This window comes from Protopterus annectens, chromosome 6.part0, assembly GCF_019279795.1.
Source record: "Protopterus annectens isolate FY-2018-M chromosome 6.part0, PAN1.0, whole genome shotgun sequence".
NCBI lineage: Eukaryota > Metazoa > Chordata > Ceratodontiformes > Protopteridae > Protopterus > Protopterus annectens.
Window position 1 is genome coordinate 143,938,494 of NC_056737.1, and position 25,314 is coordinate 143,963,807.

Consider the following 25,314-nt stretch of genomic DNA (forward strand, 5'->3'; position numbering starts at 1 on the left):
CATATGCTTCTTCTAACTACTTAGATATGTACGATATGAATGAGACACATTTTTTTCATTCTCAATAATGCATTACAATTGCACATGCTGTACTGCCTCCTGTGTATGTAATCCTGTCTATATTGTTATTGTAATACTGACTTTTGTGTTGCCTTTGCCCTAGATGCCTGGGTCCTAGTTGAAAAGGATGTTTGGACCAGTTCACTTAACTGGTTAAGAATACAAATAAATTATCATGACTTACGGTGTCCTGTGTAGGCAGATTAGAGACTGTAAGTAGTGTACAATAATCCTGCTGCGTCAGAATGAATAAATGCTTAAGACACTGCTAAGTGACATTCCAGCAATCAGGAAATGTCAAGTGGCAGATGTGAGATTCAAGCTACTGTATCCAACTATCTTTAGAATATTTTTTTTTTCCTGGAGGGTCAAAATCATTTTTTTGATGCAGAACATGCTAAGGAGGAAATCTGAAAGTTTGTCCAATAAAAAGTGAGCAGTCTAAGAGAAGGGGACTCTGCTTCTTATTTTTCTGATAATAAAGCTCACATGCCAGTGAAACCTTTTCCAATGTTCCAAAGGAAAATGCTTAATAGATAGAGGAAAGCACAGGAGTTGATTAGAAGAACCAGAGACTGGAGTTAGGAGATGGAGATCAATGGGAGATGGGAATAATAACATCATCACAATGGAAACACTTTCCATATTATCTTTGAACATGAATGGTTTCACATGTATATTACAAAGAGGAAAGAGTAGTGAAGTATAGTAAGACATGAGGAGTGCAAATAGCTATGCTACAGGAAACACAGAGTCTGTGAATTTGATAAAGAATTTCAGGATGGTTATTCAGCAGAACATCTATGACAAGGGAAAAGGGGAGTATGTATATTAATTGCAAGAGGAGCTCCAATAGTGATAGAATATGAAAAAAGATGATAATTGTAGATTTGCAGTAGTAAGGGGCTACTGGCAAGGGAGCAGGATTACTCTGGCATGTATTTATATTCCACCTACAACTGCTACTGTAGAGGTTAAGGAAATTCTGGGAGAAATAATCAATGTTTAGCAGGGGATATTACTTATAGGTGGGGAGTGGAACTTGATTTACAACAGTGAGGGTTTATCTGGGGAGCCTAGAAGGGAAAATATAACAAAAGAGGGTAGATTTTTTTTTTTAATTTATGAAAATATTTGGTATGAAAGATGTGATTTCAGGAGTAGGACCTTGGAGAGGATTTACATATTACTCCCCAAAGTACAAAAAATGGGCTAGGCCACACAGTTATTATATTCATAGAACATGTGCATTTAATTGTAGCTGTGATATACATCCAGTAACTATTTCAGATCATGTGTCAATGTTGTTGTCTTTCGGCTTTTCCCGGTTAGGGGTCGCCACAGCGGAACTCAGGTCCGCTAATGATTGGCAGTAGATTTTCACGAACGCCGAGGTGCCAGCTCAATGTTCAACCTTCAAAGAAGGCCCATTTACGCATGTCTTTCGAACGCCTACCAAACCACGGGGAGGACATGCAGACTCCACACAGAAGGCACTCCCTGCACTCTAGCCGGGAATCGAACAGGAGAACCTCTTGCTGTGAGGTAACAATGCTACCGCTGCATCATGCATCAATAATAAGTAAAATTAAAATGCAGGATAATGAAATAAAATTGAAACACTGATGCTTCCTTACCAATTTGCTAAGCAGAGGGAAATTTAAGGAATGGGTAGTGGAGATTATTTTTGAGGTATTAGGAAATTTCTTCATAAAATATATCTAGTGAGTGGGATAAAATGAAAGTGGAGTTTACAAATATGCAGAAATAAGAGAAAAGGAGATATGTAACAAGAATTATTTAGAGGGACTGACAAACGTTAACGTTTTGGAGAACAGGGGGAACTTCACAGAGCAAAAGAAATGCTACTGCGTCATGCTAAACAGAAAATAAGACAGCACATGGGTAATATGCATGAATTTAGAAAGATTACTGTTAAGCAAGTGTGCACAACAGCTCAGGCAACAGACCATTGAAAGGGTTGTTACCAACCTTAGGGAGCCTAAAACAAGGAAAAGAACCAGAGATCTTGTAGAAGTATTAGATACATTTTGGAAATTCTATGAACATCTCTATAAAGCAGGGAAATGTGGAAATCAAGAAAAAGTACAAATGGAAAAGTTTATGGAAGAATTAAATATGCCACAGTTAGAGGTAGATGAGGCTCAATTATTAACATTTAGGATAAGAGGAGATTAGATAAAAATGGTGAAGTGTAGACAAAGGGAAATCTCCAAGAATAGATGGTATTCCAGTCCAAATTTGAAAGCTAGGAGGGAAGAAAGCGATAAAGATCTGTAAGGTTTTGTTTAACCATATTAGGAAAAGCACCATAATCCTGGAAGACAAATGTAGTGACTGTAATACCTAACAATGGTAAAGACCCATCAGATCCAGCTTCATATAGGCCCATTTTGATTCTAACCATGATTAGAAAGTATTTGCCAGTAATGACTAAAAGAATGGCAAATATGATGCCAAAACTGATGGATATGGATCAGTGTGTTTATGTCAAGGGGAGGCAAACATTTGACAACATTAATAGAACAATGACGATCCAGAGGGAAGCAGAATGTAAGAAAATACCATTGTTGTTGGTGGGCCTTGATGCAGAGAAAGCATTTGACAGAGTAAGCTGGGATTTTATGTGTAGGGCAGTGAAGTGTTTGCATTCCCTGACACAATGACAAGGTTAATAAGGAATAGAGACCAAAGCCACAAAAAAATGACAGACAACAGGATGGAGCAAAAAAAATAATTTAATTCATACAACACAGTTAAAACAAAGATTAAGTGCTTTCGTCCCACTTGGGGAACTTCATCAGCATCATGAATCAAATTCAAGGATATAATTGGTAAGGTAATCACACTTCCGCAGTGGTGCAGCGGTAGCGTTGTTGCCTCACAGCAAGAGGTTCTCCTGTTCGATTCTCGGCTTGGGTTGGGAGTGCTTTCTGTGTGGAGTCTGCATGTCCTCCCCGCGGTTGAGTGGCCTTTTGAAAGACATGCGTTGAATGGGTGTGCCTTTGTTGAAGGCTGGGCATCGGGCTGGCAACTCGGCACCATAAAAACCAAATGCAATCATTAGCGGACCGGAGTTCCACTGTGGCGACCCCTAACCGGGAAAAGCCGAAAGACAAACAACAACAATTGGTAAGGTTATCAAGAAAAGTTAATTTTATTTGCACATGATATTATTTTGAACTTAATAAAACCAGAAAGAGATTTCAGTGTTGTGGAACGTTCTGAAATAATTTTCAAGTCTTTTTGGGATACAAAATTAATGAAGATAAAACAAAGGCAATAGCTGTAAACTATGTACCTACAGAGAAATTGGTTTAGTACTACCCATATTTTGGTGACATTATAAATGAAGTTTTTAGGAGTATGGGTTAAAAAGGATTCTGTCATGCAGCTAAGGATATGTGTGAAGAAACCAAACAAAACATAATACAAAAGCCGAGAAACTGGAAGCTCTGTTTTATGGATATGGATAGCAAGATAGATGCACTGAAAATGTTTTTAGTCCCTCTGGTTTTATACATAGGTCAGGCATATTTCTATCAATCAGAGGAGAGGTTCTGGATAGCTATTAATAAAGAAATGAAGGATTTTATCTGTGAGGAGAAGAGGGCGAGTCAAGTGAGATAAGTTGATCCTTCCAATAGAACAAGGTGGTTTGGGATTACCTGATTTGAAGGTTTATTTCAGATCTACACAGTTAAGTTTCCTATACATAGTATAAGCAGAATGTTACAATTCAAAGTGGAAAGGTATGATGGGGGGATTCAAGAAATAAGGAGAGAGTGTGATTTTGGAAACAGAATATTATATTTATAATGTGGAAAGGGATAATGTTGAACAGGGAAGCTCAATAAATATAAAGAGACTGGGATTTTGGATGCAGATCCTTAAGAAGAATAACAGTAACATTACAAAATATAATATTCATAAAGATGAAGAAAGTATTTTAAGTACATTGTAGTTATTGGCCATTTGGGCAGTTTTTCCATCTCTTTCAACTTTTTCCTGGTTTAAAAGCCTGCATTTGAACTTGTTTCCCACTTCTCCTGTAACTGGTCTAGTTCAGTTATAGATTTGCTCTATCCAAGACTGTAAGCTTCTGAGCCTCCAAAGCCTTTCTGTGTTAGAAAGAAAGCCTTCTAGTTTATCAGTGGGAGTGGTAAGCACTAGGTAGTCTATTTACCACAAGAGGAATGGTTTCTGACCCAGAAATTGTAGTTTATTGGCCGTTTGGGCAGTTTTTCCATCTCTCTCAATTTTCTGGTTTAAAAGCCCACATTTGCGCTTGTTTCCCGCCTTTCCTGTAACTAGTATAGTCCAGATACAGACTTGCTGTATCCAGAACTGTTTGTAAGCTCCTGAGCAGTGCCAAAGTAAATTTGTCCCTTAGATCTACTAGTTTTCTCCTCTCCTGCACTTATACTAGCTTATTAGTCTAGCATTTTACCAGACTTTTTATAGCAATTATTGTACCACACAAAAGTGCTACTAGCACTAAATGTTCTACAAGGAAACAGATACAGTACTTATTATCAATGCCCACCCCTCCAGGCATGTCTAAAGGTCAGTTCCCTGTGCTTTCTCCTATTAACCTGTTGAACTTGGGCATCCTGAGACAATGTAGCATCTGCCTCATGTACACCGACAACCCTCTCCTCTTACCTCCCAAAACTCAGACTTGCGAGAGATGCACTTATATATCCAAATTGGAAGCCACGCACTCTCCAGCCAAGACCAGAATAGCTGGTCAAGAGAAGAAGGTCAACACATGCACCACACCACATGGAACACATAGCCCTCCAGAACTCATACCAGCACTGCCTTCACATAAAAACACAGACCACATATCCACCTTCGCGGAGGTTTTCAATAAAAATCTACCCAAGCAGCAGAGACCTCCAAGGCAGAAACACACTCGACCACCACAACACAACACTAATCACGAGACAAATAACTCTCCTAAACAGTGTGCCACTCAACCAAAGACCCTTAGGCAAAACAGCATGCCCAACACACTAGTCATAGGTGACGCGATAGTGAGGTGCACTGATGTCCCACTCACTAGGTTGAATAAGGAGAAAGTAACAGTTAGCTGCCTGTCAGGTGGCAGGATCCATCACATAACACACGCACTCAGGTCCCTCAACAACAGGTACAAATATGACTCTGTCATTGTACATGTGGGTGTGAGTGATCTGAGATGTACCTCCCTGGACTACATGAAAAGAGACACGGAGGAGCTCTTGGATTATGTAGCCCAGGCAGGTATGACCCTAGCTCTGAGCAGCATCCTACCATCACCCAGAATGATACCACAGTACAAGCAGAAAACGGTTGATTTCAACAATTGGCTAAGTTGCTGGTGTCATTCTAAGGGGATCCAGTATCTGTCTGCCTGGGATGACATGATTGACAGACCTCAATGCTTTGTCAGAGATGGCCTGCATGTGTCACCCCTGGACTTCCAGATACTGGCCTTTTTAGGTGGTGTTTCAAAGACCAAATTACCACCATAACAGCTACAAACAAATGCAGTCCGAGGGTCATGCTGCTCAACGCTAAAAGTCTATATCTCAAAATGCACTCGCTCGAAGCACTCCTTAAAATGGAGAATATCGACATTTGTGCTGTAACAGAGACCTGGTTCAAGGCAGCAGCAAGCACCGCTGCACTATCAGGCTATAACTCATTCCACACCACTCCAAAGGTGCTGGTGTTCCCATATTCACACACCTCCAAACTGGTAGCCCAACATAACGCATCTCAGAGATACTTCAGGTGCAGCTAACATTGGGTAAGACAACGATTCAGGTCGTAGCCTTCCATAGGTCCCCAACCATGTCTCAAGACTCATAGTCCATGTTCCTAAGCACCCTGGCGAATATTAGGGTCCAGCCTAACACTCTCTTACTAGGTGACTTCAACTACCCTTCCATTAACTAGGAAAACTACTCATGTACCAATACACTTGCCCAGCGTTTCCTGGAGTTTATCAATTCCAGTGTCTTGGACCAGCTCGTTCTTACCCCCACTAGAGGTAGCAACACCCTTGACTTGGTCGTTACTAACAAGGGCGACCATTACTCTACACCAATAGTCAGCTCCTCCCTGGTTAGATCCGACCGCAAACTAATCAACTTGGAATTCTATAACCCCCCCCCCCCCCCCACAAAGGTAACCACTATGAAAAACTTCTCCAAAGCTAAATTTTGGCTCCTAAAAACAGAAGTGGCTAACTTCACGGCACCCATGCAAATGGAGAATAGTTGTATGACTGCCGAATCATACACCAATGCACTGTATGAACACATACACAAATGCATGGATTTCGCCATACCCAGTTTGGCAATAACAGTGAACCCCTATCTCGATCCATGTTAAAACTGGTCCTAGGTTGGCTTTTGGTGTTTGACATTACCATTTTCGAATTTCCATGTTCGACAAAAGTGTAGTCGACAGAGTTTGATTCGGACATATGATAGTAAACTGGCATCAACCCCTGTATCACTAGGTGGATTGCAAACTGGCTCACAGATAGAACCCACAGTGTGAAAGTAGCTGACTCCAAGTCAGACTGCTGACTAGTCACAAGTGGAGTCCCACAGGGTTCGGTCCTTGGTCTTCTCCTGTTTGGTATCTACTTCTCTGAAGTCCAGGCTAACATAAAGGGACTCTGGCTAACAAAGTTCGCAGATGATTGCAAGTTGGAAGCTATTATTAACTCCCCAAGTGATGCTGATATCATACAGAATGGCCTCACTGAGACTAACCACTGGTGTCAGAACCATGGCCTTAAGCTCAATGCCAAAAAATGTGTCATCATCCCCTTTGGGAAAAACTTGGTTCCCATGAATTACCACATTGACGGTAGTCCACTGAACACAGAAGGCATTGTAAGAGATCTGGGAACACAGGTTGACATCAACCTCTCTTTTGATCACCACATTGCCACTGTGGTCAGAAAGTCCTTCTATGTGGTACAGCTCATTACTAAGGGTTTTGCATCCAGGAAGAAAGAGGTCATTGTCTCCCTCTACTCTTCCCTCATTAGGCCAATTATCGAGTACAATGCACTGTTTGGCATGTACCTCACTAGACACTTGCAACAGCTGGAGAGGCCACAAAAGTACCTCACAAAGAGGATCCTAGGCCTTAAACACTTGTCCTATCTGGACAGACTCAAAAAACTCCAACTATTCTCTGTCTCATATCCCCTACTTAGAGGTGATCTCTGCTTGACTTACAAAGCCATGTTTGACCCAGCTCTGTTAGAAATACTACATGTAAAGAAATCTCAATCCCTCTGCACCACACACTCAAGAGACCTCAACCTCATTACCACAATTAACAGAACATGCCGGAGGGAAAGGTTCATAACCCAGAGACTGCCCATGCTATGGAATAGACTTCTCATACATGTCAAGCAGAGCACCTTGCTGACCCTCTTCAGGAGAAATCTTGATGAGTGGATGGGAAACAGAATATTCACCCTGGGGATAACTCCAGTGGCTCTGCTCAACAGAGACACTGAGAACTAAGGTTGGGTGGCACTATGCCAGGGTAATCCTATGGCTAAGCTTGCAAAGGCACCAAGGCCATTAGCCTAGTACACACCTATGTACCTATGACCCTATGAAAATTGAGGAAGGAGATTCTACTGATAGGAATGATTGCAACTGGGCGTTCAGAGAATAGGCAAGAAGGGGCTTGAATTTAGTGGAGAAAACTGGCAAAGGAACTGAGGTATTGGGAGCAAACAATTCGAATGGGAAAAGTAATAGCATGGGAAGATGCCAAGAATGCATTTCGACTGCAGGCTAGAGATTGCCTACTCAATCAAGGATTGATATGCAAGTATAGGCAAAGAGAAAGGAATAGAGGAATCCTAAGAGAAAGACCATCACTTGTAGAGATTTTAGTATAATCTAGAACAGACTCTGCTGTTAAAAAATGATTAACTTGTAGGGCATATAAATATTTTATAATAACTATAGGAATCAATCAGAGGAGGTTAGAAAGGATTGAAAAGAAGGACTGGATAAACAATTCACAAAGAAACAGTGAGAGGATATATGTATTACTCCCGACTATGCAATAAAATCTAGAAGATTTAGGATTTTTGCTTGGAAGTGTTTGCATAGGTATTTTAATACCCTAAGCAGATTCCAAAATACGTTTTCCTCAGGTAGATAGCAAATGTTTATGGTGTGATATGGATAAAAGAGGTAATTAGGAACATATGTTTTGGGAGTGTAATTAATTTGCAGACTTTAAAAATGTCATACAGACTACTCTGTCAGAAGTACTGGGTGAGCAACTAAGGAACTTATTTTTTGAGCTGTGATATAGAATCGGATTTGCTGAGCCATATTAAGGACTTGATGAGTTTAATTCTGGTGGCTGCAAAAAAGCAGTTACTACAAAATGGAAATCCAAATCTAAACCAACCATATTAGAAGTATTGAATATAGTAGTAGAGTTAAAAGAACTGGAATAAGAATCTTTTGAAAAGGGTAGGAGCAAATTACATAGAAAAAAATGGGAATTGTGGGAGCAATATACTCAGAATAATGTTTTGGATGAGGAATGATGTTTAAGGGAAGGTAGGAATTGGATGAGCTATGTAATGTTCAATTGACAATGCCTGTATAGATATGTTGATATGTGATGTATACTGTTTGCAGCTGAAAATATATCAATATAGTTTGTTTTCATGTATATAAATGTATGATTGCCTATGTCATAAGTGATAATTCAATAAAGATAGTTCTTGTTTGAAAAAAAAGATACTGTTAAGTGAAAACATGTCTTTGCTACATGCCATAGTCAATGGGCATTCTATATCTTAGTGATTCAGCAGCTTTAGGAGTTTGACACCTCTTCTCTGCATAGTTAAGAACTACTGTGTAATAGTCTACATATTTCAAAGACATGCATCTGGAGCATTTCTCTCCAATCCTCCGCTGAAAATGGGCTTTTTCCCAGCTGGATTTTCCCTGTAAACAAATGTTAAATAAAAATAAATAAATAAATAAATAAATAAATAAATAAATAAATAAATACATATGGGACACAGAAGGAAAGGCCTTTTACTCAACCAAAGGCATCACTAAATACAGGTTAGTAAATTATAATGGCCTCATCCAGGTGGATTGCACATTTCTGACATCCTTAATTTGAGCAGGTATATAGTTATATTTGGATTGTAGTTTCAACACAAAACTCATAATGTTGACATCTACAATGCCTATAGTATATAATTAACTAACTGTTCTGTAACTTCTGTACAGTACAGAGCCATGGGTGATGTACACACATCTGTGCAGTACAGGGGTATGCATGATGTACACACTTCTGTAGAGTACAAGGGTATGCATGATGTACGCACTTCTGTACAGGACAGAGGTATGCATGATGTATGCACTTTAGTACAGTACAGGGGTATGGATGATGTGCACACTTCAGTACAGTACAGTGGTATGGATGATGTGCACACTTCTTTGATGTACGCACTTCTGTACAGTCAGAGGTATGCAACATGTGCGCACTTCTATACTGTACAGGGATATGGATGATGTGTGCACTTCTGTACAGTATAGAGGTATGCACGATGTACACATTCCTGTATAGTGCAGTGGTACGGATGATATACACACTTCTGTACACTACAGGGGTATGCATGATGTACACACTTCTGTAGAGTACAGGGGTATGCATGATGTACGCACTTCTGTACAGGACAGGGGTATGCATGACATATGCACTTTTGCACAGTACACGGGTATGGATGATGTGCACACTTCAGTACAGTACAGTGGTATGGATGATGTGCACACTTCTTTGATGTATGCACTTCTGTACAGTCAGGGGTATGCAAGATGTGCGCACTTCTGTACTGTACAGGGGTATGGATGATGTGCGCACTTCTGTACAGTATAGAGGTATGCATGATGTGCACATTCCTGTACAGTGCAGTGGTACGGATGACATACACACTTCTGTACACTACAGGTGTATGGATGATGTACACACTTCTGTAGACTACAGGGGTATAGATAATGTACACACTTCTGTAGAGTACAGGGGTATGGATAATGTACACACTTCTGTACTGTACAGGGGTATGGATGATGTGCTCACTTCTGTACAGTATAGAGGTATGCATGATGTGCACACTTCTGTACAGTGCAGTGATACGGATGATGTGCACACCTCTGTACAGTACAGGGGTATGCATAATGTGCACAATTCTGTACAGGGGTATGCATGATGTGAACATTTCTGTACAGTACAGGGGTATGGATGATATACACACTTCTGTACAGTACAGGAGTATACATGATGTGCACATTTCAGTACAGTACAGCGCTATGCATGATATGCACACTTTTGTACAGTACAGGGGTATGGATGATGTATACACTTCCATTTAGTACAGGGGTATGGATGAAGTACACACTTCCATGCAGTACAGGGGTATGGATGATGCACACACTTACATGCAATACAGGAGTATGCATAATGTGCACACCAGTACAGTACAGAGGTATGCATGATGTATGCAGTTTTGTGCAGTCTGGAAGTGTGCACAATGTACACAGTTCTGTTCAGTCTGGAGGAATGCACAATGTATACAGTTCTGTGTAGTCTGGAGGGATGCACAATGTACACAATTCTGTGCAGTCTAGAGGTATGCATAATGTACATGCTTCTGTGTAGTCTGGAGGTATGCACAATGTATACACTTCTCTGCAGTCTGGAGGAAATGCACAATGTACACAGTTTTGTACAGTCTGAAGGTATGTACATTAATACATGCGTCTGTGTATTCCAGAGATATGCACAATGTACAGAATTTTGAGCAGTTTGGAGGTATGTGCAACATGCACAGTTCTGTGCAGCACAGAGGTATATATAATGTGCACACTTTTGTGCATTATGGAAGTATATATAATGTACACACATCTGTGATGCATAAAAGCAGTCTGCTGCTAAGTCATTAGTGAGATCCAACTTTATGAATCACACTGAATGCCGGACTGCAACAAAACATATATTCATAAGTTGTTATTAGGCTAACAATCACTAGGGCCTTTATAAGCCTAGCTGCGCACCCTAACCTAATTTTGTCCCCGAGTACTTTGGGCATTTATTAGAAGGGGGACATGTTAGTAAGGCAATAGCTAAGGGTTTTGGTGAGGGATATTAATTGGAGAACATTTTACTTAATAATGGCCTCTGTCCATCAGAAACATGCGAGACAGACTAGGAATGAATTTGAGATTTCCCATCCAGTGGTGAAGGTTTCATTTGAATAGGTCAGGGATGAACAGCATATTCCATAATACGGGGATCCTTTGAATCACATATCTGTCTCCATCATGTTCTATTTGTGTCACAAGTGAAGATCCTTGGATCTAGTGTTTCTAGTGCTGTTTGTTTTGCGGTTTTGCAAAAGATCAATCAGGGCTGGATCTGAGGATGTTTTATAAGCCATGTGTAGATTGCCTGTAGGAGACTGAGTACAGAGACAGGGCCTTTAGATGTAATGTATAGGACAGGATATTTATGCCCTTGGTTCTTCTGGTGGTGAGCCTTAGTGGTGTTCCAACTGTTGCAAGTGTCTGGTTAAGAACATGACAAAGGAGGTATTGTACTCAGTAATGGGTCTGATAAAGGGCTGAGTAAAAGATTTTCTTACTATCTATACTAGATGTTGGTTGAAAGCCAGATTAAAGACACATATGTTCCCAGATCCCTAACTACCATGTAAACTATTAGGAGTGTTATATCGGTGGAGTAACTAACCCGGGTGGACAATTTCCCATTATAATGCATTTCTTGGCATTGAGGGTTAAGCTGTTGTTTTGGCACCAGTCATTTGTCTGTGTTAGACCCTCTTGCAAGATCTTGGTGTTGTAGAAGGAATCTATGATAGCTCCCAGTTTACAGTCATCTGTGGACTTGGTCTATCAAAGGCCTTTGACATTGGACTCGACCCCTGAGAATTATATGCCAAACAGGAGTGTGCTGCGCATGGAGCCTGGTGACTGGTCTCTTGGTGGAGGTGGTCTCACTAATCCTGACTTCTTGGGTCCTTTATGTGAGCCAGCAGGCAATCCAGTGAGTTATATAGGGATTTATGCCTAGTTTGGAGTGTTTGTCAACAATGTTTTAGTGGGGTGTTGTATTCAATGCCTTGGCCAAGTCAAGGTATGTACATTTTTGTCCTCATTCATTGCCTTGGTGACCTTTTTAAAGAAATCAGCCAATTTAAGTAGGCACAGCCTTCCCTTAACAAAGCCAAACTGGGATGGGTCCAGGGTCTGTTGGTTGCCAATATCTTTGTTGATCATTTCCATAATAATTCATTCCATGACTTTGCAAATTAGACTTGTCAGACTTATGGATCTGTAGTTCCAGTGGTTGGTTGATGGTCTGTCCTTATGAAGAGGGTTGACAGTTGCAGTCCTCCATTCACTTGATATGTAACATTTTTTCAGGCTGTTATTGGAGTGTCTCAAGTGGTCGTAATGAGTCATGTTTTAGAGAATTCAGGAGGCAACCAGGGATACTGCTGGGGCCCATTGAGGCAATGCTTTTGGCCCTAGTGAGTGCCACCAGAACCTCATCTGCACTAATATTTGGGGGGAGTGTGCTAGAAGGGATTTCACGGGGGAAGCTGGGGGTGAAATTAGAGCTGAATTTATCAGCCAGTGGATTGTTATGTCTCTCTGATCAGTAAAGGTGATGCCATTTGGCACCAGTTCAGCAGACTGCTGTATATGTGAGTGTGTGTGTGTGTGTGTGTGTGTGTGTGTGTGTGTGTGTGTGTGTGTGTGTGTGTGTGTGTGTGTGTGTGTGTGTGTGTGTCATAGCTGAAGAAGGCCTTGTGATTGTCCTTGGCTTGATAGGCTATCCTGACCTTGTAGTTGACATTGTTGGGCTTAATTACACCTCTTAGTTTCTTGTTTAGTGGAATCAGAGAGCTCTTTTCTTTATGGAAGTTGCTATTTCTCATTTTAGCCATGATTTTTTTTATTTTGTTATATACGCTGTTGAGGTGAGGATTTCACTAGTGGTCTTTGTTTGGAGATTACTTCTGGTAGATATGCTAACATCTATGCAGCCATTTACATGTTTATATAGGGTTTATGTGAATAATTCTGCATAGTTAACTGAGGTCTCGGGGTTAGGATGAGTCTTGAATTTTGACAAACTATTGCTTAATGGTTTACTATCATAATGTTGAAGGCAAAATAAGTTTTAAGGAAAAGTGTGAAATAAAATCTCGAAAACAAAAACATTTATCCTAAATGTGCGTCAGAAACATGACGATTGAAACTCGACATACCAGACTTCCGTTTTTGAAAATCTGTATATCCTTTTACATTTTTGCCCCCCTGTAACCCCCTACAAATGATATATACCAACTCCGAGATTACACTACAGTGAGGAAATGGGTAAATTCCCTGATCCTCACTGTACAGCAATCTCAATTCACAATGACAAAATCATAATAACGAATCATGCTTTACTTTTGTTATTATGAGCTCGTAGTATTCCAATTCGGTATTGTGCACCTTTGAAAGTGTACTTTCCCTTAACTGACATTCAGTCAATTGCATTTCCATCTTATGATGGTAAACCTTGCTTAATAGTATGTAGTTTTCCTTAGAATACTTCATGTTACAGGTTTTGTTTGGTTTTCCAAGTTGATTTTTATTTTGAAGGAGACAGCTTTCTGATCTGACCTCACTATGTTAGTACTAGATCCAGTATGTCTGATTCTCTGTTGGAATGTGCACTATATATTGTGCCTGTGAGTTTGAAGCAGTGTTTTGTTTTCTAGTCAGTAGAAGGGTAGTTAAAGCCACTCATGAATATGGTATTTGGTTGGATGATGAGTGTTGCTTATAGGTCTAGGTAAGAGTTGTGAGACTCTTGGGGTATAGATGGTGACCTATAGCTAAGTAGCTAAGTACATATGGTAATGGACTTTATCTATAGTGGCTTGCATGCTGATGAACTCCATGACATCATCCCATTTAACCAACCTGGAGGTATATTTGTTGCTGTCAAAGCAATGTGGTCTGTAACCATGTCATCTCATGTTAACAAATATGTGATCCTCCTGGAGTGACACCAGAAGCTAAGGTAATTATTAAAATAAATAATTGGCACAACTCTTTTATGCGAGTGTGAACTGTGTTTATGAATATTGTGAATATTTGATTATAAACAACCTAGATGACTGGATGGGTGATCACTAATTTTTACTGGGGATGTGTGGAGAAAGTTTACTTTAAAGGGGGAATTGTTAGTCTTCCACTGGTATCAGGTGACATAGCTAAGTTTCTGGATGGTCTACTCTGGCTGTAAACTTAGCAAGAACATATGAATCCACTTTGGGTAACAGAGCACCATAAAATGCCATACTCTAAGGGCTGTATTAATCATTCTGAGCCTTGTAATTTGTATTTTACATAGTGTTTGGGGGGGTGGATGAAGTGGTACCCTATGAGAAAACAGAAAATGAGGCTGAGTAGCTAATGGGTGGCACTTCAGCATGCTGCCTGTATCTAGAGCTTCTTTCTGACTCATCTTCAACATTAGAGTTATTAAAGTGCTTGCATTCAAATATTTGAATAACAATAAATAATAGGAAAGGTACAATTAACTAGAGACTAGAACAATACAATGAAAGTATTAAAACAGCAGAGCTAATAATAATTCCTATAAACAACAAAGGAGAGTACAGTCAATAAAGTAAGGCATGAGCTAAAGGGCAGGCATTAAAAGTGAGGTCAGACAAATGGCATTTAAGTGTGCTTTTGAATCAGGCTGAGGTGGAATGTTCCTGAAGCCATGGAGATAGTTGATTCCAAAGGCACAGAGCTTGATAAATGAAGACCAGATTTTCACCTGAGGAACTGTCAGCAGCTCCTTTGAGACTAAACCTGAGGCAGGCAGTACAGGAAAATAAGCTTCTTTTGGTTAGAAGGTTCCAGGCTGTGCAGAGGCAGAGTAACCAATACCAAACTTTGGAAAATAATACTAAAATGAAACAGGGAGCCATTGCAGACTGGATGCAATAGGTGATGATGGGGGGGAACAAGTAAGTGAACAAAACTGCAGAGGTTTGCAAGAACTGAAGTCCGCAATGCAGTGTTCAGAAGCCCAAGGTAAAGGGGATTACAGTACTCAAAGGAAAGAGGCCAGACATTCTTTTTATCAAATGCTTGACACTGGAAATGCTCTTCAGACAAAAGACAAATGACTTTACCATGGCCAACATGAAGTCCCTGAATGTCAGATGATTATGGAGGATAATACAATAATCATGCACCTTTGACATGAGCGCAAATCTATTCCAGCGTAAAGAATAAAAGATGAAAGCAGTTAGGCTGAAGAATCTCTCAGTGGCACTAACAACCATGGCCTCACTTTGGACATGTTAAGCTTCAACTGATTAAAAACAGTCAGAAATGAAAGGCCTCCAAATCATCCACAGTAGACTACACTTCCATCAGCATGTAGTCCAAAGGAAAGGAAGAGAAAGGTAAAGGTGAGTGTAGTCAGTATAATAGTGAGATGCCAACCCCCTGCCTCTATTAAGAAGCCTTTGGTAGCATAAACTCTGTAAAGAGGAACAGACCATGGATCTGACCATGTGGCACTCCTCATTACATAGTATAGGGGTTAGTTCAAACCTGAAATTACCCTCTGGGCATGGAGAGGTAGGAGACAAATCAGTCAAGGACTATACAGTATGTAACTCAGTAGAAAACAAAAGTCAATCAGAATACAATAAACAAAAGTGTCATAAGCCAAAGAGTGTCAATAGAATCAGAATGTGATTGAAATCCTAATCTCTCGATAAAAAGGACTCATTCTTAGTACTATGTTGAGAGCAAAAACTAGAAAAATAGAGATTCATGAGCATGTTGTTATAAGATATGATTTAAGCTGCATTCACACTACCCACTACCTTCTCAGTAACCTCACAAAGAAATGGAACTAATATCCAAACCAAAGAGTAAAAGGTCACACAGACACACCAATTAGTAAAAACTACAAGAAAAAAATAGCCAAGCTAGAGATTTCACTGTGTGATACCTTAAACTTTCTTTTGGTTTGGATGTTAGTTGGGATATTTTGCAGACACCTTAATGGTTATAGACATCAGGTGGGTGTAAAGACCCTGCATTTCTAAAGTAGAGCCAAACAGTCCACTTATGCTGTGCTAATGAGGTCATAAAAAGGCTGAAACATGCATGTTCACAGCTAGTGGGGTTTGGCTTTATTGGCCTGCATGTGTCCACAAAGTCTTAAAAAGTAAAAAGTCATGGATATTCAGAAGTCATATAGCTGAAACTCTTGATGTCCTTAAGGGGTCATTTGCATATATCCCAAGGGCCTCTATTACAGGAAGTTTTAGGTATCACACAGTGAAAACTCTAGGTTGGCTAGGTTTTTCTTGTAATTTTTACTAATTGGCTTGTCTGTGTGACGTTTTTACTTTTTGGTTTACATTTTATCCTGTAATAAACTTGTACTTCTTTTCAATTTGTATATCATTAGCTGAGTTTTTACACTGTGGTGTATTTATAAGTGCTTTTTATTTTAACTGTTTGGTTTATTGTTTTAACTTGGTTAATTATTGTACTTTGGGTGACCTCTTTCAATGTTTTATATTAGGAAGATTTTGGTCTGCACTCTAGTGGCAGTAGAAGGCAGCTAGGTCTCTTCTGAGCTGGGAATCACCGTTTGAAACCCCAGAGTATGTGTGTTTCTGATTGGTTAGGGCTAGTTGTTTGTTTTGAGACTTTCTATACCTGTATAATCGCATTGTGTTCATGCAGTGCTGCTAATCACACAGCAGTGCACTGTATAGATACAGGCATCGAACTTTTACATGTAAAACTAAGTCTGTAACTTCCTCAGTACGTAGTTGCAGAAGAGCAGCAAGTTTGCACATTGAGGACCAGCCACCACACAAGTTTAATTTTAGATAGTTTTGATTGTAGTCTGTACTCCTACAGCAACACAGCTAGCCAGCTGTAAACCCCATCCCCTTGTAGATGCCAGAATAAGGATCTGTAACAATGGGTATGCACTTATCTATTATCTCTGTGACCAGCTTGCTGGATACAGGAATCCTGAGGCAATGAAGCAATTGCCTTGTCTACTAACAACCACCTCATTCATAAACAAACTGATGCAGTATGTGTGAGATATAGTTACACAATGTCACAGGCTGAGTAAGGACAGAGAGAGTCACTGTCAGCTGCCTATCAAGAGCCAGAATCTTGCAGGTCATTCACACTTGGGTCATTAAACTACAAGTACCAGAGTGCCGTAGTCATACTTCATTTGGGTATAAATGACCTGAGATATATTTCCCTTGATACTATGAAGAGAGGCATGTTAGAACTCCCACATTTTGTGTCCAAGGCTGGTATGACCCTAGCATTTAGCAACATTCTACCTTCTCTAAGGATGATGCCACAATATAAACAGAAAATAATTGACTTACATTTTTGCTGTTATTCTAAGGGGGTACAATATTTGTTAGCCTGGAAAGAAATTATTGGCAGTACACATTGCTTTGCCAGGAATGGCCTTCACCTATTCCCTCTGAGCTTTCAAATATAGGCTAAAACCTTGTCTACTCGTATATTGCCTTTTTTTAGGCACTGAATACCTGTTAAACCATTCAATATAGGAAACAAACCCAAGAAACTCTGAAGGCTTTACTGCTCAGTGCCAGGAGTCTAAACATGAAACTTCACTCCCTGCGAGTTCTCTTCACCCTGTCGAATGTAGATGCCTGTGCAGTTACTGAGAAATCATTTAGAGCTGCAGAGAGCATCCTGGCAGTGCAGTGCTATAGTCCCTTCCACACATTTAGACCAGTTACTGTACAGGAAGGTAACAAAAGGTGGAGGTGTCTCAATCTTCATAAAAAAAATACACTTCAAGACTTGTCAAGCAGTATGAGGTGCTTGAACTTCTCCACATCCACATTACCACAGGCAAAGTCTCATAATATATCCTTGCAAACTATAGGTCTCCCTCTATGACCCAGGAAACCTATAGCTCTTATTTAAATGTACTGGAGACACTCCTCACTCAACTCAGCAACATATCCATGGGTGACTATAACTACCTCAGTATAAACTGGGAATTGGGTACAACCACAAACACAGACCTAGAGATTCCTGGATTTTGTTAACACAAACACCCTAGACCAGATAGTTCATATGCCCACTTGGGACATAAACATCCTTGTCCTGGTCCTGATAAACAGGGATGAACCCTGTACCCCCCTCCTCTAGTGTAACATCCTCACTTCTCAGGTCAATATGTAAAGCTATCACGTTTAAAATAAAAATAAAATCCAGGACTCCAGCAAATCCTGAAACTTTTAGGAATTATTCTGAGGAAAACTTCCTACTATTGACAACCTATCAAAATTCCAAGCGTCCCAAACCCTGAGAACACTGCTGCATATGCAGAATTGTACTTGGAAATGCTGTGCAGTGATGCTAATAGCTGTACTGAGGCAGCTGTACCTTCATGACAAACTCTAAAACCAAGCCAACCTGGTGGAATCCTAGCATCAGTAGGCTGTATAACAAAAGAAAGAAAATCATGGCAAAAATTAAGAATTGTCATGCCAGAAAGGTAAAAAGCCCTTATCAGTCCAAATAAGCAACTTGAAGGCTAATCAACTCTACCAAAGCTAATTATGAGTTAAAAATAGCCTCACAGGCCAAGCACAATGACAAGACTTTCTTTAACTATGCTCTCAACCTCAAAAGCAATACACAGCAATGTGCTGAACTAATTGTAAATGGTGCCACCTATACTAAGCTGGAAGATATAGCAAATACTGTCACTGGGGAACTGTTCCACAATGCACTCTCCAAGGCCAAGAACAATGCATTAGTTTCATCCCAATAATATCCCAGGATTCCTCTTTTTTAATTTCTCCAAGTCTTTTGCGTTTCTAATATCATGACGGGAATGGACCCTATTCCTAAGTCAGAGTATGATTAAAGTTCATGAAATTATTGTTTCAATCTTTCATGTCAGCCAGAAGTGCGCTTCGCAGCACCCGCAATGTGAGCAGTAATGACTCCTTCTGCAGTTGGTATGGGGTTACATGCATTGGTAACATATTTAAATATGATTGCAGATTCTTTTTTATAAGACCCGTTGCTCCTACTACTATTACAACTGTCTGGGTATCTTTCTTCATATTGCTCTCATTTCTACCTGCAAATCCTGATATTTTATGACTTTGTATTTCTCTGTACACAAGACACTGTAGTCACTGGGTGTAGCAATTTCAATGATCAATGCTACTTTTGTCTTCTTTTCATGGACAACTATATCTGGGTTTCTGGAATCTGTCTTTTGAACTGTTGGTAATGGTTGATCCCATGTGATGTAGACTTCATCATTTTCCATGATGTTTTGTGGCTCATGTTTCCAGTGTTTTTCAGCCACTTCAGTACCATAATGTGTGCACAAACCCAGTGCAACAGTCTTGCCACATTATTATGCCTTTCGGTATACAGTCCTTCTGCCATTAGTATGTCACAACCAGCAACAAAGTGTGCAACTGTTTCTCATTCTGTTTTACAAAACCTACATTTGTCTGTTTCCAAAGTGTCCAAAGGTCTGTAAACCAAAGTGTATGTAGTCCACTATCTTGGGCCACCAATACTAACTTTTCATCTCTTTGTTTGAATTTGCCTCTCCTTAACAATTCCTGCATTCAATCCTGATCAACATGAGGTTCTTACAGAAGTTTTTTATACTTACAACTATATTTATGCATTTTCCACATTTCTTGCCTTCTCATCTGGTCCTTCACTTTATATTATTTCTTTTGTTTTTTGGCACATTCAGTTGCTACTTGATTTTTATCTCCTTCTGGTTTGATTTCCATTCCTGCTTGACACCGATATGCTTCTCTTAGACTAAGCAGGGAAGCCATCTTAGATTTATTCTCCTCATGCTCCAAAACATTCACTACATTTGGATCTTGTGAGGTCAGCAGATATGTGTGCAGTCCCACGATTGCAGATCTGTACATGTAATCAGTTTCAAGGAGGCCCATCCCTCCTTTGGAATGGGAAATGTATAATCTTGGTATGCACTGATTTTTATAAATCATTTGATGAGCATGACGCATCCTTCTTGTTTTCATAGTTAATCTATCCAACAAAGTACACAATAATGATTTTTTGTTACTTCAAGGTACTGTTCTGGAACAAATACATTTGAAATATGAAAATGAACAATTACTGAAGGATAAACTTGAATATAAAGAAGCAATTTACATTTTAAAATATAATACATTAACCTCATTTGGTCTTAATAATGAATTGTGTTGGAAATGTTGACTTTAAATATTAATTAAGGTCTTAAGTGATTTTAATTGATTAATTTGATAATTGTATAAATACTTTTACATATAGTATATAAGGGAAGGATGGTAAATGTTAGATTCTGTAAAGGTGGTGTTACACTGAGGCACTAGAACTTTATTAATAAACAACAAATTATTTATTGGATTATTGATTCCTGTTTCTTTCCTGAGACTGGGTTTGAGTCTTTTTCAAAATATTGTTGTATTTGGAGTATACTAGTGACTAGACCGTTGTTTTGCTAATCTATCCAACATGTTTTAGGGCCAGTCAATCACTCCAAACTGTAAGTTAGGACAGGAAGAGCAAATTGGTTTATAGCTTGAATTTTGTTCCTAGATGTCAACACTGTTTTCAGAATTAATGTAAGTCTTCTAAAGCATTCCTTACTAAGTTTTATTCACATTTGTTCATGTTTTATTGTTGATCCTTCATCAGTTCCCAAATATTTATATACTTCCTCTTGCTGAAATTCTTTTATATTACACTCTTGTCCCAAACTGATGTTTTCTTGGTGATGCAGTTTTTCTGCTCTAAAGGTTACTTTTGCACATTTATCAAGATCAAATTACATTCTTATATTATCTGAAAAAGGTTTGACAACTTGCAGTTGTGCTTTCAGTTCCTCATCTGATGAGCTATAGAGTTTTAAGTCATTGACGGAGAAGATGAGAAGTCTTTACACTTTGTTGTTTTCTAGGAGCTGAATTATAGCCATGGCCTAAGCTGTTAAGTAGACAGCTTAATGGGTTAAGGGCAAGATAGAATAGCAGTGGTGACAGAGAGTCACCCTTGAATATCCCTCTTTTAATTTTTATCCCTGGGATAATAATTTGTCCTTTATCATGGCTTAATTACAAAGTGGTCTGCAACTGTTTCATGGTCACTGTAATGTAGTCCATCAGTATAGGGTGTATCTTATCATTTTTAAACGTTCTTTTATCCATGAATGTGGGATACTATAAAATGCTTTCTTGTAGTCAATCCATGCCATACATAGATTCTTCCCCTTTTTACAGTTCTCCACTATGACTTTATTTAGCAACAAATGATCCTTTGTTCCATATTACTTTTTTATTGTCCTTTTGTTCTATTGCCATAATTGAGTTTTCTTCTTAATGCCTATAAACTCTGTCAGCACCAATTCCAGTGTATAGTTTATACGTTGTTGGAAGGCAAGTTATTGGTCTATAATTTTTAGGGTAGCTTGCAGGTTCACTCTTAAGTAGGATCATCGTTTTTCCTGCTGTTAGCCAGGTTGGTGTCTGGTTGGAGTGTGCATATAAATAGTTCTTACTCATGGCTAAATCTTTGTGCAAAAATGTTAATACTTTTATCCAGAAGTTAGGTACTGCATCTGGGCCTGGGGTTTTCCAGTTAGAGGCTTTTCTTAACTTTGTTTCAATCTCACTGCCTGTTACTTCATCCCATTTCATATCCTGTACATTTGAACTTCTTACTTTTCTTTTACTTCTTCTATCTATTTAGCATCTTTATTATGTTCCACAGGATATTCATAAACACTTCTCCAAAATATATCTATTTCTTTTTTTTTTTCTGGTCTTGCAGTTCCTTTTACCTTGTTTCCCAATTCTCTATAAAACTTTTTTTGTGTCATCAATAAATTGCTTATTTTGTACTTTTCCTTTATATTTATCTGAGTATCTTCTAAGTTTTTCCACCTCTGCTGAGATTTTTAGCTTGTGATAGTGCATGGTATGGTGCATTGCTTTTATCACATCTATCTTTCTACATATTTTTGTTAATCGTGTTCCCTCTTCTATACTCTTGTAACAGTGACACTTCTTGTCTTAAGTGCTCTATAGTTTTCTCTATTCGATATTTCCATGTTGGTATTCGATTTCTCCCCTTCCTTTCCCTCACTACCCCGTGTTCTTGTGGTAGAACTTTATCAGTTATAAATTTAGCTGCACAGTAATATGTCCTGTTTACTTCTGTTGTATTGCATGGATCTCTATGGATAGTCCTAACTACTGTGTTCATTTGTTTTATCAAACTTCTGACTTTTTGGGTTTTATTGACCTTCTGCAGTCTATTTCTTTCACTGATCTTAATATGTCTGTCTGTCTCTATTAAAATCAAGCAACTCTTCTCTTAGCTCATTTTCTTTAAACTGAGAGCACATTTTTTTGTTTTCCATTTCCTGGGGGCATGCTATAGAAAGTTCGGTACTTACGTATTATCGCAACCAGATTTTCGCTGTAATACCGGTTGCTTCCCGATGTTCAAATATAAACAGTAATGCTGTAATAATGTGAATTACTGTGTTTTCTTTCACAGTGAAGGTTGTTTTAGTCAGGGTTATCATTAGAAATGTAGAAATTAATGTTGCAGTTTATGTATGCACTTTACGGGCAGCATGTCATGTTTTTGTAATGGCATGTGCTTCCCGATGTTAAAATATTACCAGTACTGCTGTGATAATGTAAATTAGTATGTTTTGAAGCTATGCATACAAGAAGGGAAGGGAAGGATAAAGACCTAGAGGAATGCAAGCTGGAATTATGCAAACCATGTACTGACTTATAAAGATGTAGCAATCCACATCTTTTCAGCAGTAATACATGCTCATCACATCAGACCAAAACAGTGCCATCGACTATTCAAGTCCCAAACACTTGTTAACATCATCCACCATCACTTCTGCAAAGCTTTACATCTTGCAAGTTTTATGGGTACCGTTTTATTTTACAAATGTTTGATACAGATATAGTTTACCGTGTGAGAAAGAAAGCACCTGAAAGCATTTCCAAGCAGTCTGTGTTTTTCTTCTCAGCATTGCTTCTTAACAGTACAAGTAGTGCTTTCGTCAGTAACAGACCAGCCCTGGCATTTGAAGCATGCATCTGTAATGCATGCAAAACAGGAAGATTTCCATGACCGATTCTCTTCCTGAATGTTAAGTGAAACTAATTTCCCAACAGTAAACACATAAAGTAACAACTTGCAGTGTTTCCCACAGTTGTTTTCAAGCTAGCACATGTATTATCGCAACCGCGAAAATCTGGTTGTGATAATACATAAGTACCCAATGTTCTATAGCATCTTCCTGTGGCACATTCTTTTCAATTTCATCCTGTGTCATCCGTTGCTCTGTCATATGGGAACATACTGGCCTGGCCTATCACTCAGTATTGACTACATCAGTTTCCACAGTTACTTGTTCCTTCCCTTGCTGTCCAACTTCAAGTGAACATTTATAATGGTTTCTTGTGGAAGGCTCCAAAATATCTTCATATGGCTCCTGACCAGTTGCTTCCCATTCCACTGGCTTCCTCTTAATTTGGATGTCTATTGCTCTATCCTGTTGTGATGCTTTCTGAATTAGATTTTCTACACTGAATCCTTCACTTTGCAGGTACTCTATGACCTTAGTTTCTATTTTTTTAACTTCTCCATTACTAATCTCCTTTTCTACTTTTCCTCTTTGTCTTCTTATTTTTTGTATTGTAAAGTTGTCCATGTCCAGATTCCTTTGCCTGTATTTTTATTCAGATATCTTTGGTGCTGCTGTTTTGTATTAATTAGTTTTGCTTTCTCCTTTGCATAGGTATTACTCCATATAAAATCTCTTTTTTCTTTCCCATGCCCATATTTCTTCTTGAGATGTCTCCTGATCTTCCTGTTTCTCCTTACTTTGGGGACTCATTCCATCTTGCTGCGATGTAACCTGTGTTAGACCTTCTACACCAAATCCTTCACTTCGCAGGCACTCCATAACTTTGACTTCTTTTTTTTTAACGTCTAATTTATTAATCTTCTTTTCTACGTTCCCTCTTTGTGATGTTATTTTTTTATTGTAAAATTTTCCATAGCTGGATGCCTTTGCCTGTAGTTCTCTTTGAATATTTTGGGGCTTCCTTTATTATATTGATTAATTTGGCTTTTGCATAAATATTGCACCACATGAAGTCTCTCTTTCTTTCCCATGCCCATATTTCTTTTTTATACTTTTCAAAAATCTCTAGGTTTTGTTGTTTATATTTTCTCACTTCCTCAGATGGTTCTTTTTCCAAACAGATCATAGTTTTTTGGTCTATATATTGTTTTTCACAAATCTATTGTATTAATGAACACACATTTTTATTTGTGGCTTCTGAGATTTTTTCTTGTGGAAGTATTTTTCTTTCCCCTAATTTCACTCTTAATCTTTTTGTATATCTTGTGTCTGGAAATACTGGTCTTTTTGCAAAGTAGTAACAATACATAATTTCTTTTTTGTCCTCAGTAGTCCACTCTATCATCTTTATGACTCTTCTTTGGCCTATCAGTTTTTGTAATTTTTGTGGACTGCTACTTCCTTCTACAACAGGGGGCCATCCTCCCCCTGGGCCTCCTTAATAGCATGAAGCATGACCTATTAGGACCACTAGAATTGCTATTTAACAGTAATCTCTAGACAGGCTTTGTAGCAAGAGAATGGAGGAGAGCAACTGTCATCATTCTGCACAAGGGAGGGACATGTATAGACCCGGATAACACAGACCCATAATTCTGACTAATTTCATATGCAAGAACAGGAAAAGAATTATTATGGAAATAATAAAGAATGACACAGGAAACCTTCAGCCTCTTAATCCAGTCCAACTTAGATTAATCAAGGGCAGGTCATGCCTACTCAGCCTGGTAGACTTCTTCGAAAGAGTCACCAAAGCATTGAATGAGGGATAAACAGTGCATACTGCTTCTAAGGCATTGCTGACCAGCTCATAAACTTAGGTAAAAATGCCTATGTTGCCCAATAGATAGCCAGCTGGTTCACAGA